Consider the following 14,679-nt stretch of genomic DNA (forward strand, 5'->3'; position numbering starts at 1 on the left):
AGCCCCACTGGGGCTAAATACATGTCTTGAATGCAAAACAGATGCAAATTATGTACTAATTCTAATCTAAAATTTTGAATGTAGATTTGAAGCAATGAATGCAGCTAGCTACAGGTATACTTATGTTCAATTTGTACAGCGGGAGACATGGCAGTGCTTTCAAACAGAAGTTATACCTGAATGATCGATCTGCAAGGATGTTTTGCATTCAAGGCATGTATTTAGCCCCAGTAGGGCTCTGCATGCCTCTGTTAGTTTTCATTTCAGGTGCAGCCTTGAGCGCTGTCATTTGTCTGTCTGCCTATTGTTGACGCTTGACCAGGACATTTATCTTTGTATTTTGCGGCTCATATTTGCATTTCACTACTTTTTTTTTTAACACACAAGCAGTTATTTTTTGGAAAAATATAATTTGGCCATTGTGTGTAATCACCCTCCTAGTGACATGTGGGTAATAGTTTCAGGCTAAATGCTTAACCACTTAACGACCAGCCAATGCCGATAGGCGGCGGCTGGTCGCACCTGTGTTTCTATGGAAATGGTTTCCTGTCAGTTCACGGCGGGGGGCTCCGTGAACAGCCTGCGAGCTTCCGATCATGGCTCGCAGGCTAAATGTAAACACCCGGGGGCGTAATCCCCGGTGTTTACATTGTACGGCGCTGCTGTCACAGCAGTGCCGTAAAAGAGATCGGCGATCCCCGGCCTCTGATTGGCCGGGGATCGCCACCATCTGATAGGCTGAAGCCTATCTGAGGCGGTACAGGATGGATCGCTGTCCTGTACCGCCTACATTGCGAAGGAGAAGGAGGGAAGGAGAGAGAGGGGGGAATAGCGCTGCGGAGGGGGGCATTGAGGCGCCCCCCGCTAGGCACAAACAGGCGGCGGCGATCAGACCCCCCCAACAGGGCATCCCCCTAGTGGGAAAAAAAGGGGGGGGGGGGGGAGTCTGATCGCCCTGCCTGCAACCTGATCTGTGCTGGGGGCTGAAGAGCCCACCCAGCACAGATCATAGAAAAACTGGCCGGTCTTTAAGTGGTAAACCTGAAGGAAATAAAAGGTTCGCCTGGGGGGTACTTATCTCGGGAGGGGGGAGCCTCTGCATCCTAAGCAGGCTTCCCCTATCCTTCACAGCAGAGGCAATCCAGCTCTGCACTCCCAAAAATCTCCTTGTTGGCACCTGTTGCCAATGCACGCATGCGCACTAGTGACTTTCCACTCGGGCTCCCCCAGAAATAGCAGAGCCTGATCGGGTCTGCTCTACTGCGCAGGTGTGAGACGGCTGTGCCTGTGCAGTAAAGTGAACCCAGTCAGGCTCGGCTATTTACGCCAGAGCGCGCAGTGGTGAATGTAAATTGTATTGTTCAGTTTTGTTTGGGGTGCCAGCACTGGAATGGGGCTGCAGAGGAGGATGAGGGAAGCCTCATTAGAATCCAGAAGCTTCCCCCCCCCCCCCCCCCCACAGGAAGCATCTTTTTTTATTATTATTAAAAAGTTTCAGGTTTACACCTGAACTGAGAGGGATATGGAGGCTGCCATATTTATTTCCTTTTAACCAACACCAGTTGCCTGGCAGTCCTACTGATCTTTTTAGCTGCAGCAGTTTTTGAATCTCACACCTGAAGCAAGAATTCAGCTAATCCAGTCAGACATCAGTCAGAGCACCCCATTTGCATGCTTGTTCAGGATCTATAGCTAAAAGTATTCATGTCAGAGGATCAGCAGGACAGCCAGGCAATTTGCATTATTTAAAGGGAAAAATATGTCAGACTTCATATCCCTCTCAGTTCAGGTGTGCTTTAAAACATTTTTTAGCAGGCACAAATAAAGTTGGTTTCTTTCGTTCTATGTGTGACTAGAATAGGATAGCTTATTAGAGATTTAAAGACATCATTACATGCTTAAACTGCCCACTACAAATTATAATGAGTACATTTCATTGTAGGGATGTGTTTATACATTTTACTATATCCAACACTTTTCATGTTGTGAATTACTACAGTTTTTTTTAACTTTTATTACATTCTATACCCCTTAATAAACCTGGGAGTTCACTAAATACACCCTTTTATGGCTCGCGTTATTTAAAGTACCCTTTGATATATACATTTATTGGCAGTAAACTGTAGTTGTGAATTAACACTTTTCATACTTCTCTTATGCTTTTAAATAACTGAAAATATCTACTTAACTTTGTTCATATAATTTATTATTTTGCAAATTATACTTTAAAGCAAAACCTGTTGAACATTTTAACTTAAGATAATAATCATATAAGTCAAGTGATTTGGTCTCCTATTGCCCAGTGCAGCCACCCATCACACTAATGCTGGATACACACTATGCGTTTCCGCGTGCGACGCGGCCGTCGATACGCGTCGATTCGATTATTTCCGACATGTCCGATTCAAGCTTCGATGGATCATTAGGTCGATTTGCCATACTTTACATGGCATTCGACCTAAAAATCATCGAAATTCGTTCGGAAATGTTCGGAAATAATCGAATCGACGCGTATCGACGGCCGCGTCGCACGCAGAAACGCATAGTGTGTATCCAGCATTAGGAACAGTAGAGAGGCTTGAAAGGTGGAAGGGATTTGGCCAAGGTCAACAATGATAAGAAAAGTGAAACACTGCATATTATTTGAGCAGTCTGCATATGTGGAACCACTTCCAGTTTTAACATTGCAAGAGGGGAAGAAGCACCTTTTAGGGTTATGAGAATAGAATCCTGATTTACCTTCTCATAGAAGACAGACACAGAGAAGTTAATATGGAAACATTTCTTCATGTCAAATTTCGCTAGAAGCAGCTGGCTTCCTCAGGAGAAAATCTCAAACTATATGACAGGGAGCTACTTTAACATTTTTCATTGTATGAATCCTCTGAGCACTCCAATTTCCTCCCACATCCAAGGCCATATCTCTTAACCGTACCATAAGAGGCACTTGGGGACAGCACTGTATTAACTTTTTTTTTTTTATTATTTAAACTGCTTGTGGTGTATATAAAGTAGTAGGGGTGTCTCAGCACCCTAAAGAAGACACAGGAAACAAAAAAACGGGAGCCCAATAGCGCAAAATGTTTTCATATATGGGATATCAATAGGTAAGGTAATTGTACTTCTCACAAAGGCGGGTTGCAGAGCGGCAACTGACCACAGGAAACAGGTTGAATAAACAAACCCGACTCACCTGGGGGTGGTCACTCTCTTTGGTAAAAGTGACAGATTTTTGCTATGGTTTAAGCCATGTGTGTTCTGTCTAGACCCCTCCAACAGGGTATGTTGGGGGGGAGGGGGTACGTAAAGCACAATTTGGGTAAATTTGGGTTAGCACAGGCATCATTTTTCATGGGTCTAAATTCACTTCCTTGGGCAAATAACAGTGCCAATTGCAAATAGACGATCAGCAAAGGGGGCCTCTCTTTGCTGATCGGCTATTTGCAATTGGCACGGTTATTGGCCTGAGGAAGCGGGCTTAGACCCATGAAACGCATTGCCTGTGCTAAATAAATATTTTTTTGTCTCTACAAAGATCTCGTCATTGAGGTTAGCCACCTCATTTTTCTCAATGTTTTTAATCCAATTTTATTTACGCTGGGGCGCCTCTTTAGCCAAATTGTGCTTGTGGTGTAGGCATGGGGGGGGGGGGGGGGGGTTGGCAGCTGCAGGAGGGTGGTAGTGGTGGTGGGATGGGTCCCCATTCATTGTAAAGTAGAGCTGCAAGTAAAAGTTCTGCCCCCCACCATTACATATGGTTTAGCCCATGGTTGGGCTGTGGGAGTCTCAGTGTACTCTGGCAGAAGGGCTTTGGGAAAATGGCATTTGAAGCCCAGCACTGGAGTCTATTTGTGTCTCCAGTTCTGGGCTCTGGCTGCCATTTTCCTGTAGCCCTGCACTGTCTGTCAGCACAGGAAATTTGCAGCCGAATATGCTGCAATGAAGATCAGGAAATAGTGTTGGAGGACAGAAGAGGAGACACCTGTCAGGTGAGTACATTATTTTATTTTCAGGTGCCTCCACTGACATCAGGGACATTAGAGGGCACTGACTGGAAGGGAAACAGAAAATATTAAAGGGGAACTCTATCTATTATATTTTGTTAGGGAAACGCTGCCTAATGTGTATTTTTATGTATTTTGGGGGGAAATGCTGCCAATTGTGTGCATTTTGTGGGAAATGCTGCCACATTGTGTGTATTTTGGGGGATAAATTGCCACATTATGTGTATTTTCGGGGATACGCTTCCCCATTGTATATTTTGGGGGAAAAGCTGCCACATTATGTGTATTTTCGACGATACGCTTCCCCATTGTATATTTTGGGGGAAAAGCTGCCGCATTATGTGTATTTTGGGGGAATCGCTGCTGCAGTATGTATATTTTAGAGGCCAACACTGACACATTATGTGTATCTTGGGAAAAAACACTGCCACGTTATGTGTATTTTGGGGAAGCACTGCCACATGATTTGTATTTCTGGTTCAACTAACACTGAGAATATTGCGGCACATACCGTATATTATGTATTTACATAGACAGCTGACATCTGCTGCTGCACTTCACAGAGTACATAGTAATGTCCCTGACTGTCCTCAGAGGAGCTCACAATCTAATCCTACCATAGTTCTAGTCTTATATCCAACCATATTATTATTGTTATCATTATTGATTTATAGAGTACCAATATATTCCGTGGCGCTGTACAAAGTAAGAAACAAACATGGGGTACAGACAAATTGCATGCACCAATATACAAAATAAATTATTAGTGACAAAATACAGAATTAATACAAAATACAGAATTGGTAATGACAGTGACAACAGTAACATGTTTATATAGCACTATTTATATAGCACTGACATCTGCTGCAGCACTTTACAGAGTACATAGTCATGTCACTGACTATTGTGTGTTAATTGTGGGAACACTTCCTAGTTACTTTCGTTACTTGTGTGAGGTCACTTCATTCCTATTTGGGAAGAAAATACAGTCCCACTGACTGTCGGGCTGCACTTTTACTAGGGTATTTTCATTGGGACCGCCCACTGCCTAATGTAGCCATGCCTACTTTTGACACATGATGTGGTTGGGGGTGTCATAGGTCTTAAGTGCCTAGGGCAGCACAGACCCCAAATACAGTCCTGCCTACATCTTAAAAACAAACATTATTTGGCTTCCCCTAAATTGGCCAATACCGGAAATATGTCATAAACATTGCATTGTAACTATATATTGTGTAAAGCACTTGTCAGCACTACATGAATACAACATAAATAATACAATGTTAATAATAATAACTGCTGGGAAGAATCCCAATTCTTTGGCATTCCATTGCCGGTCAAATGGATAGTGAGTAAGTTTCTTGAGAGCACGTCAGATGTTTCTGTTTCATTTACTCCGGGACCTGATTTGTTTATAACAGTGTTCCAGAAATGAGCAGATAACCTTTAACTAAAATGAATTCTGTCTCCTCAGGGTGTCTGCCAACCACCACCAGACCTGCTGTAACCAACCTTAAAAGTCACACTATTCTGAATCCACTGTATTGAAGACTGCTCTGTGTCATAAGTTATATATTTCAACAGTTATTTACATTATAATTTGCACGTTTAACCAGCATCCCCCTATCCAAATGTTGGCTAGAGTCAGCAAATGACTGATTACTTGTCGATCGATACATTTATTAGCCATTAGCAAACTTTTTACTACCTTTTACCATTCAGTATTGGTCAGCTTTCATCAGAAATCTTTTGGGATAAAAATCAAACTGCACCACTGCTACCTTTGTACCCACTTGATGCACTACAAGGATATGTGGCCATTGAACCACTACCACTTCTCCTTGAATGTGAACCATAAAAATTACCCTTTACCAATCAACTTCCATTGATAATATGGTTGAAATTGATTGATCAGGCCTTCCAGTCATCATCACTACACAACTTGCACATTTTTCAGCTCCCTGTACAGTAAAGGGGCCCATACAATGGTCGATTTCAGACTTCGATCAATTCGATCAGGGCAATCGATTAGAAGTCAATTGCCGATCGATTGGCCGATTTCAATCAATTTGATCTGACAGAATGGAAGATCTAGAGACCCATACAGTTGCATTGGATCTGAAATTCCAATAGTGCATTTAGATCAATTTTCAATAGATTTCCAATAGATTTCATTCTGAAATCTATTAGAAATCTGTTCCTAGTGTGTGGCACGCATCAGATAGATTCCTGTCAGATGCAACTTCACAGGCATCAACTGAATTCTATCTGATGATCGTATCTGCTGTAAATCTATAAGTGTATGGCCACCTTTAGGGGGTTTGGCAGATCCCCGTCAAGTTTTGCTGGGTGGGGGCCTTGATTTGCAGCTATGTCTCTGGTAGTATTTAATTAAAAAAAATGGCAAATGGGTGAGAATTGAAAAATTATATATTTGTGTCATTTTACCGCACCTCACTGCTATGCCAATGAAAGCCTAAGGGTGCTTTCATACAGCATGCGGTGAGGTGCGGCGGAAGTCACCAATCTACCACAAGCACACACCTACATTGCTGCACAACCTCTGCAGCGACCTGTGGCGATGTGCAGCGGACTGGAATTTATGTAAGTCTATGGTGATGCAAGGGTTTTAAAAAAATGTTGGTGCCGGCGTTGCGGCGCGCCTATGCGGAAGCATATTTTTACAATACGCTTCCGTGTGCTTCCTGTTTGGCTGTGAGCCAGAAGGGGATTACCGCATACTAATGCGGTAATCCCCGAAGGCCTGTTTGTGGTGTTGTGGTGCGTTTCAGACTGCTGCTGCCAATCTGCAGTCTGAAACCAGCCTATAAGTATTCACAGATCATCACTTTTTCCACACTTTGTCATGTTACAGTCTTATTCAAAAATGGATTAAATTTGTTTTTTTTCCTCAGAAATTCTGCACACAACACCCCATAATGACAACGTGAAAAAAGGTTTATTTAAGGTTTTGGCAATTTTATTAAAAATAAAAAAACCTGAGAAATCACATGTACATAAGTAGTCAAAGCCTTTGCTCAATGCTTTGTTGATGCACCTCTGGTAGCAATTACAGCCTCAAGTCTTTTTGAATATGATGCCACAAGCTTGGCATACCTATCCTTGGCCAATTTCACCCATTCCTCTTTGTAGCACCTCTCAAGCTCCATCAGGTTGGATGGGAAGCGTCAGTGCACAGCAATTTTAAGCTCTCTTCAGAGATGTTCATTTGGATTCAAGTCTGGGCTCTGGCTTCTCAAGGACATTCACAGAGTTGTCCGAAAGCCACTCCTTTGATATCTTGGCTGCATACTAAAGCCCAATCTACACAATACGATTCTGTGGACGATTCGATTACGATTCTATTTACGATCCGATTAAATCCATCATGTCCGATCAGTATTCGATTCTATTCAATTCAATTCGATTTGCCATTGCAAAACAATGCAAATGGCAAATCGAATTGAATCAAATCAAATTCCGATCGGACATGTTGGATTCAATAGAATCGTAAATAGAATTGTAATTGAATCGCACAAAGAATCGTATCGTGTAGATGGGGCTTTATGGTTGTTGTCCTGCTGAAAAATGAACCGTCGCCCCAATCTGAGTTCAAGAGCGCTCGGTAGTAGGTTTTCATCCAGGGTGTCTCTGTACATTACTGCAGTTATCTTTCCCTTTATCCTTACTAGTTTTTCAGTTCCTGTCGCTGAAAACTATCCCGACAGCATGATGCTGCCACCTCCATGCTTTACTGTAAAATAGTATTGGCGGTGCCTGGTTTCCTCCAAACGTGACACCTGTAATTCACACCAAAAAAAGTTCAATGTTTGTCTCATCAGACCACAGAATTTTGTTTCTCATGGTCTGAGATTCCTTCAGGTGCCTTTTGGCAAACTCCAAAATGGCTATGCCACGTGCCTTTTACTAAGAAGTGGCTTCCGTTTGGCCACTCTACCACACAGGCCTGATTGGTAGACTGCTGCAGAGATGATTGTCCTGGAAAGTTCTCCTCTCTCCACAGAGGACCTCATTGGGATATTGGCCACCTCCTTGCCTAAGGCCCTCAGCGATCGCTCAGTTTAGATGGCTGGCCAGCTCGAGGAAGAGTCCTGGTGGTTTTGAACTTCTTCCATTTAAGGAAAAGAGAGGCCACTATGCTCAATAGGACCTTCAAAACAGCAGAAAATTTTCTGAACATATAATAATAATAAAAATGTTTTTTATTATACAAATATATACATATATATACATATACATACAGTGGGATGTGAAAGTTTGGGCAACTTTGTTAATCGTCACGATTTTCCTGTGTAAATCGTTCTTTGGTACGATAAAAAATATCAGTTAAATATATCATATAGGAGATACACACAGTGATATTTGAGAAGTGAAATGAAGTTTATTGGATTTACAGAAAGTGTGCAATAATTGCTTAAACAAAATTAGGCAGGTGCATAAATTTGGGCACCACAAAAAAAAAAGAAATGAAATCAATATAGCCCTGTATGTTTCAATAAGCCTTAAATTGCTGAAGACTCTTACTGGTCTGTGTTAGTGTCAACTTGACTAATCTTATGTCTGGGAAAGGACAGACACATTCCAAACTAATTAGCAGAAGGACACATTGGGCGTGATTCACAAAAGAGTGCTAACTGTTAGCACGGGCGTTTTCGCCGGAAACGATAACGCTTTCGCGCGCAAACGCGGATTTTTGCGCGAAAACGATATCGATTTTGTGGAAACGTTCGCGATTGCGCGCAATGCGAAAATGTGCGCGAAAACGGCTGTGCTAACAGTTAGCACTCTTTTGTGAATCAAGCCCATTATCAGAAATGCATCATAAATGACATTGTTTAATGTTTGAAAGTCCCAATGTCTGGGGCAAATAAGTCAACCAGCAGACAAGATGGCTGGTGACGTCCATTTTTAATTAACTGCATCAGAAATGACCTAATCAGAATGTGTAAACATTGCAAACCTACGTACATTCTCAAAGTTAAGATAATTAAGGTATTCGAAACAAAAAAAGTGTTTTGGGTATTTTAAAAGTCAAAGATAGAGAGCCAGGCACGGAAGTTTCAGCCAATCAGAACCTGGGATTTAGGGAAATTCCAGATTAGGCAGCCATATTGCATCCAGTCACTATAAACATAGGAGCTGAAAGCGCATAGTTTGCACTAGCCTACCAATCTCCTGAGAAGACACATGAGGCAGAAGCTACCTTCCCACACGTGGTACTAGATGCTGAAGAGATGACAGAGAAGGGGTAATATGCTCAATATTCTGGCAATTTACTTTATTCATTTTTCAACATTAAGTTCTGTTAAGATGTTAGCAAGAATTGTTTTAGAAGCTATTTTTTATGCCATTTCTTTAAGAAGATTACTACAAGTTTTACACAGCTATTGATACAGATGAGACTACTTTTGATTTTATTCTACATAACACAAGTATTATATACTTTTTTGAATGTATTTAGAAGATTGATGATCACTTGGCTATAAAGCCTTGATGAGATGGAATACTGTTAAAAGGAAACACTACTTGGAACTGTTCATATTTTGTATATATGCTGTATGATAAGCAAATACAATTTTTTTAATATAAAATCATATACTGAGTGCTCTGATTCTTTTCAAGGTATACCGTCAATCTATAATTACTGTTATAGAGGGTTCAGACCCCGCTATGCCGGATTTATATGATAGCAACGCTTTAAAGGCTGGTCCTTTACTGAGTTAGCAATCATGAAAAAGGCAAGAACCGCTCAGGTTTCTTGACATGGTCCCGCCGCTCAATCCCCTCCGCAACTCACTTCGTTCTGCCATCAATATGACGGCAGAGCTCTGTGAACCGGTCAGGAGCCAATTTCATTGGCTCTTGACCACGTGATCACTGTGAGCCAATCGCGTTGGCTTACATTAATTGACAGGGTCAGGAGCCAATGAAAGCTGCTCCTGACCAGAACACAGAGCTCTGCCGTCATAGCGACGGCAGAGATAGGGGCCTGCGGGGATGGAAGAGCAGCAGCAGGTATGTGCTGCAATTCGTTGGGAGGCGCCATTTTGTGGTACCAGCAGTCTCTGGTCCTTAAAGTGAATGGGAACCGCATTTTAAAAAAATGAGACAGATACTTACCCACGGAGAGGGAAGGCTCTGGGTCCTATGGAGCATTCCCGCTCCTCTCCTGGTCCCCTCGTTCCAGTGCTGGCTCACCCAGTAGCAGTATTTGACTAAATTAGTCAAATACTGCTTTACCCGACCGAAGGAGGCTTCAGAAGTCTTCAGGGAGCCGAGTGCTCCTGAAGAAGGGCGGCTCTGTACTGCGCCTGTGCAAGCAGGCTCTCTTGCACGCTCACGCCTGTGCAGTATGGAGCCGCACATCTTTGTTAGGACACAGCTCCCAAAGACTTCCAAATACCCTTTCGATGGGGGATTGAAATGAGGGGGAGCCAGCACAGGATAGAGGGCACCGAGAGAGGAGATGGAAGGCTCTATACGACCCAGAGCCTTCCCTCTCCTTAGGTAAGTATTTGCTTAAAAATGCTAAAATTTGCTTAAAATGCTAAAAAATGCGGTTCCCATTCACTTTAAAGGATTTGTTCCAGAAAAAAAAAACAAAAAAGCCAATCTACTTACCTGGGGCTTCCTCCAGTCCCTGGCAGCCTGTCACTCGCCACAGCTCCGGAGTCACTGGATCCCCTCCATTGCAGATGCTGACCTCGCCTGGATGGCATCTACTGCGCTTGTGCGCCACTCTTGATCACACAGCCTGGAGCATTCTGCGCAGGTACAGAAGTAATGTGACTGCACAGAATGCCCCTGGCTATGGAGGTGTGAGGGGTGTGGCGGCGCACTCCTGCAGGTGCAGTAGATGCCAAACTGGCGAGGTCAGCATCTGCAACAGAGGAGATCCAGTGACTAAGGAGCTGCGGCGAGGGACAGATAGGCTGCCAGGGGCTAGAGGTAGCCCAAGGCAAGTAGATCTTGTTTTTTTCTCAGCCAAAGACGCTGGTACGCAAGGGGTTAAGCATTTAAAGTGCAAAAACACACATGGAAGGGCAATGCTAACTCACCAAGCAGCAGTTGCAATTAATCTGGTCTGCAGAACACAGTCAGTCAGCCAATTAAAAGACACAGTATGTGTCTAGATCTGCAGTACTGATGTATGCACGTGCTGAACCGAATTCACCATCTGCCCTATACTAGGAGACATTCAGTTTTACATTGTATTGTGGTAGCAGGGACTTCATCCTACATCAGTAAGTTCTATGCTAACATTCTATCTGTCCTGTAGGTATAGGTTATTGGCCAACCATCTGTCCTTGATGTAATTTCTGAACCTGATTAACAAGGTACTGCTTTCTGACCTTACGGTCTTGCCCCTTCTTCCTTCCCATTTACAGTTACTACTCGTTTGGCCTCTATCTCAGGCATACAGCCGTTATTATTATTAATTATTTATATAGCGCCTACATCTTCCGCAGCGCTGTACAGAGCATATTGTCTTGTCACTTAACTGTCCCTCAGAGAAGCTCACAATCTAGTCCCTACCATAGTCCCATGTCTATGTATGTATTGTAATCTAGGGCCAATTTAGAGGGAAGCCAATTAACTTATCTGTATGTTTTGGGGATGTGGGAGGAAACCGGAGTACCCGGAGGAAACCCACGCAGACATGGGGAGAACATACAAACTTCTTGCAGATGTTGACCTGGCTGGGATTCAAGCCAGGGACCCAGCGTTGCAAGACGAGAGCGCTAACCACCATGCCACCATGCTGCAGTTAGCATATGATGTGTGACCTGATTTAAAATGAAGTGCAGTAACCCTAAAATGTCTAATAGGGGAAAACTGTTATTATCAGAGGATTCATGTTCAAATCATAAAAAAATATTATTATTTAGTATTTATATATAGCACCAACATCTTCCACAGCACTGTAAAGATAAACATAGTCATGTCACTAACTGTCCCTCAGAGCGCCTCACAATCTAATCCCTACCATAGTCATAGGTCCATCGTAATTTGGGGCCAATTTTAGGGGGAAAACAATTATCTGTATGTTTTGGTGATGTGGGAAAATTGCAAGACATCCTTTCAAACATCGGACGTCAAAGTAAAACATTTAACTTTAGCACAGGCAAAGGATCACGGTAACACAGTAGGCACATGTTCTCTGGAGTTTGTGGAGAAATGAGTCTGGCCATTATCCAGGAAATCAGGCGCTCATAGTCAACAGAAGAGTAAAAGTCCCTCTTACCATCATTTAAAGAGGAACTCCAGTGAAAATAATGTAATTAAAAAAGTGCTTAATTTTTACAATAATTATGGATTTAGTCAGTGTTTGCCCATTGTAAAATCTTTTAAATCCCTGATTTACATTCTGACATTTATTACATGGTGACATTTTTACTGTTGGCAAGTGATGTAGCTGCTGCATGCTTTTTTGACAGTTGAAAACAGCTGTAAACAGCTATTTCCCACAATGCAACAAGGTTCACAAACCGGAAACTGCCAGGAGTACCACGGTCCTCAGAGTTTCTTGTGGGAGGGGTTTCACCCCAATATCAGTCATACAGCACCCCCGGATGGTCTGTTTGTGAAAAGGAATAGAATTCTCATGTAAAAGGGTTAATCAGCTACTGATTGGGATAAAGTTAAATTCTTGGTCGGAGTTTCTCTTTAAAGCAAATGTTTTTCTATCCTCTTGTTTTCAGTAATGTACCCTGATCTACTTTTGTATATATCTGTCTATATAGACATACAATAGAACAATCCATTTATATCTCATGTTAAAATAATATGCCCTAGTGCCTTTGTGTATCTAAGAACCTAAGTTTAGTACAATGAACAGTGAATACTGTGACTCAATGTTATTAAAACATTTTACATTATAAATATTTAAAATCGAGACATAAATATTTAAAGATGTGGCTTCAACCTAGTCTATATAAAGCTGTCACTTCATCAAAAGATATTTCTACAGGAATTCCCTTTCTTAATGGGGAAAACTTTGCTTGTTAGAGTTTAACTCCAGTCATTCAACTAGGAGTGAGATGTGAATGAAATCCAATGGACTGCTGTTATTACTTTGAGGCCAGTTTTAAACTTGTTAAGAAATGAGGCTTCATATGACTGTGCACCAGCACCACATATGCATAGCCCTGCCCCCCCTGGTTAGGAACGTACTCCCTCCTGGGCAGTATAATGCTGGGGGGTCATACTTTCTGACGACCCAGCACAACAAGGCCAAGACTAAGAGCTGGATAATGGAAGAGGCTACACAGGCTGCCCAGAGCAACTGCAGCTCTGGGCTTCTGATAATGACAGTGCAGTGCGATGTTGCGCTGCTCTTGCAATAGCAAACATTCAGACAGATACAAGACAGACTGGAGTGAGGTAGCCAATAGCAACCGCAGCAATGGCTACCTCGCAAGGACAGGACTATGCTAGCTAAGCATGGGTGATCACGCTAAGCGCAACCTACCGAACCGTGCTAAAACCTGACTAGCTAAACACAGGGTATTAACAGTTCGAGTACGTATGTATCAGCGGCACTGATTTATCACCGTTGCACGAATACAATGAAAATAACAAAAGCTGACTAGAATATGTATACCGTATATACTCGTAAGCAAGCCAAATTTTTGACCCCCCAAATAGTTAGGGGGTCGGCTTGCTTGCGAGTCATGTCCCCCCGGCCGCCGCCGCCGCTACTATTACCTTACCGGCGGCTTCCAATATTTCCCTCTCCGTCTCTCCGTGCAGGCATGTAAATAGTTCGCAGCAGCTCGCCCTACGGCGGCTGCTGTGTGATGACGAATGAAGCGTAGAGAGAGTGGTTCCCATAGTAACGGCGATACATATCGCCGCTACAGGAAGCCACTCTCCATCACACAGCAGCCACCGTAGGGCGAGCTGCTGCAAACTATTTACATGCCTGCACGGAGAGACGGAGAGGGGAATATTAGAGGCCGCCGGTAAGGTAATAGCAGCAGCGGCGGTGGTGGTGGCGGCGTCGGCGGCCGGGGGGGGGGGGGGGGGGGGGAGGAAACGAATTAACTACCTACCTACCTACCTACCAACACTGAGCACTATACTGGGGCACTATGCTAGCTATACTGGGGCACTATGCTAGCTATACTGAGCACTATGCTAGCTATACTGGGGCACTATACTAGCTATACTGAGCACTATACTAGCTATACTGGACACTTTACTAGCTATACTGGACACTTTACTAGCTATACTGGACACTTTACTGGCTATACTGAGCACTATACTAGCTATACTGAGCACTATACTAGCTATACTGAGCACTATACTAGCTATACTGAGCACTATACTGTCTATACTGGGCACTATACTAGCTATACTGAGCACGATACTAGCTATACTGGGGCATTTTACTAGCTATACTGGGCACTTTACTAGCTATACTGAGCACTACCTACCTATACTGGGCACTATACTAGCTATACTGAGCACTATACTAGCTGTACTGGGCACTATACTAGCTATACTGAGGCACTACCTACCCATACTGGGCACTATACTAGCTATACTGGGACACACTGGGGGGATCACGCGGCCAGCATTTCCTACCCTCGGCTTATATGAGGGTCAATCATTTTTTTCTTGGTTTTTCAGGTAAAAGTGGGGGGGGGGG

This window comes from Hyperolius riggenbachi, chromosome 3 (assembly GCF_040937935.1).
Source record: "Hyperolius riggenbachi isolate aHypRig1 chromosome 3, aHypRig1.pri, whole genome shotgun sequence".
Taxonomy (NCBI): Eukaryota; Metazoa; Chordata; class Amphibia; order Anura; family Hyperoliidae; genus Hyperolius; species Hyperolius riggenbachi.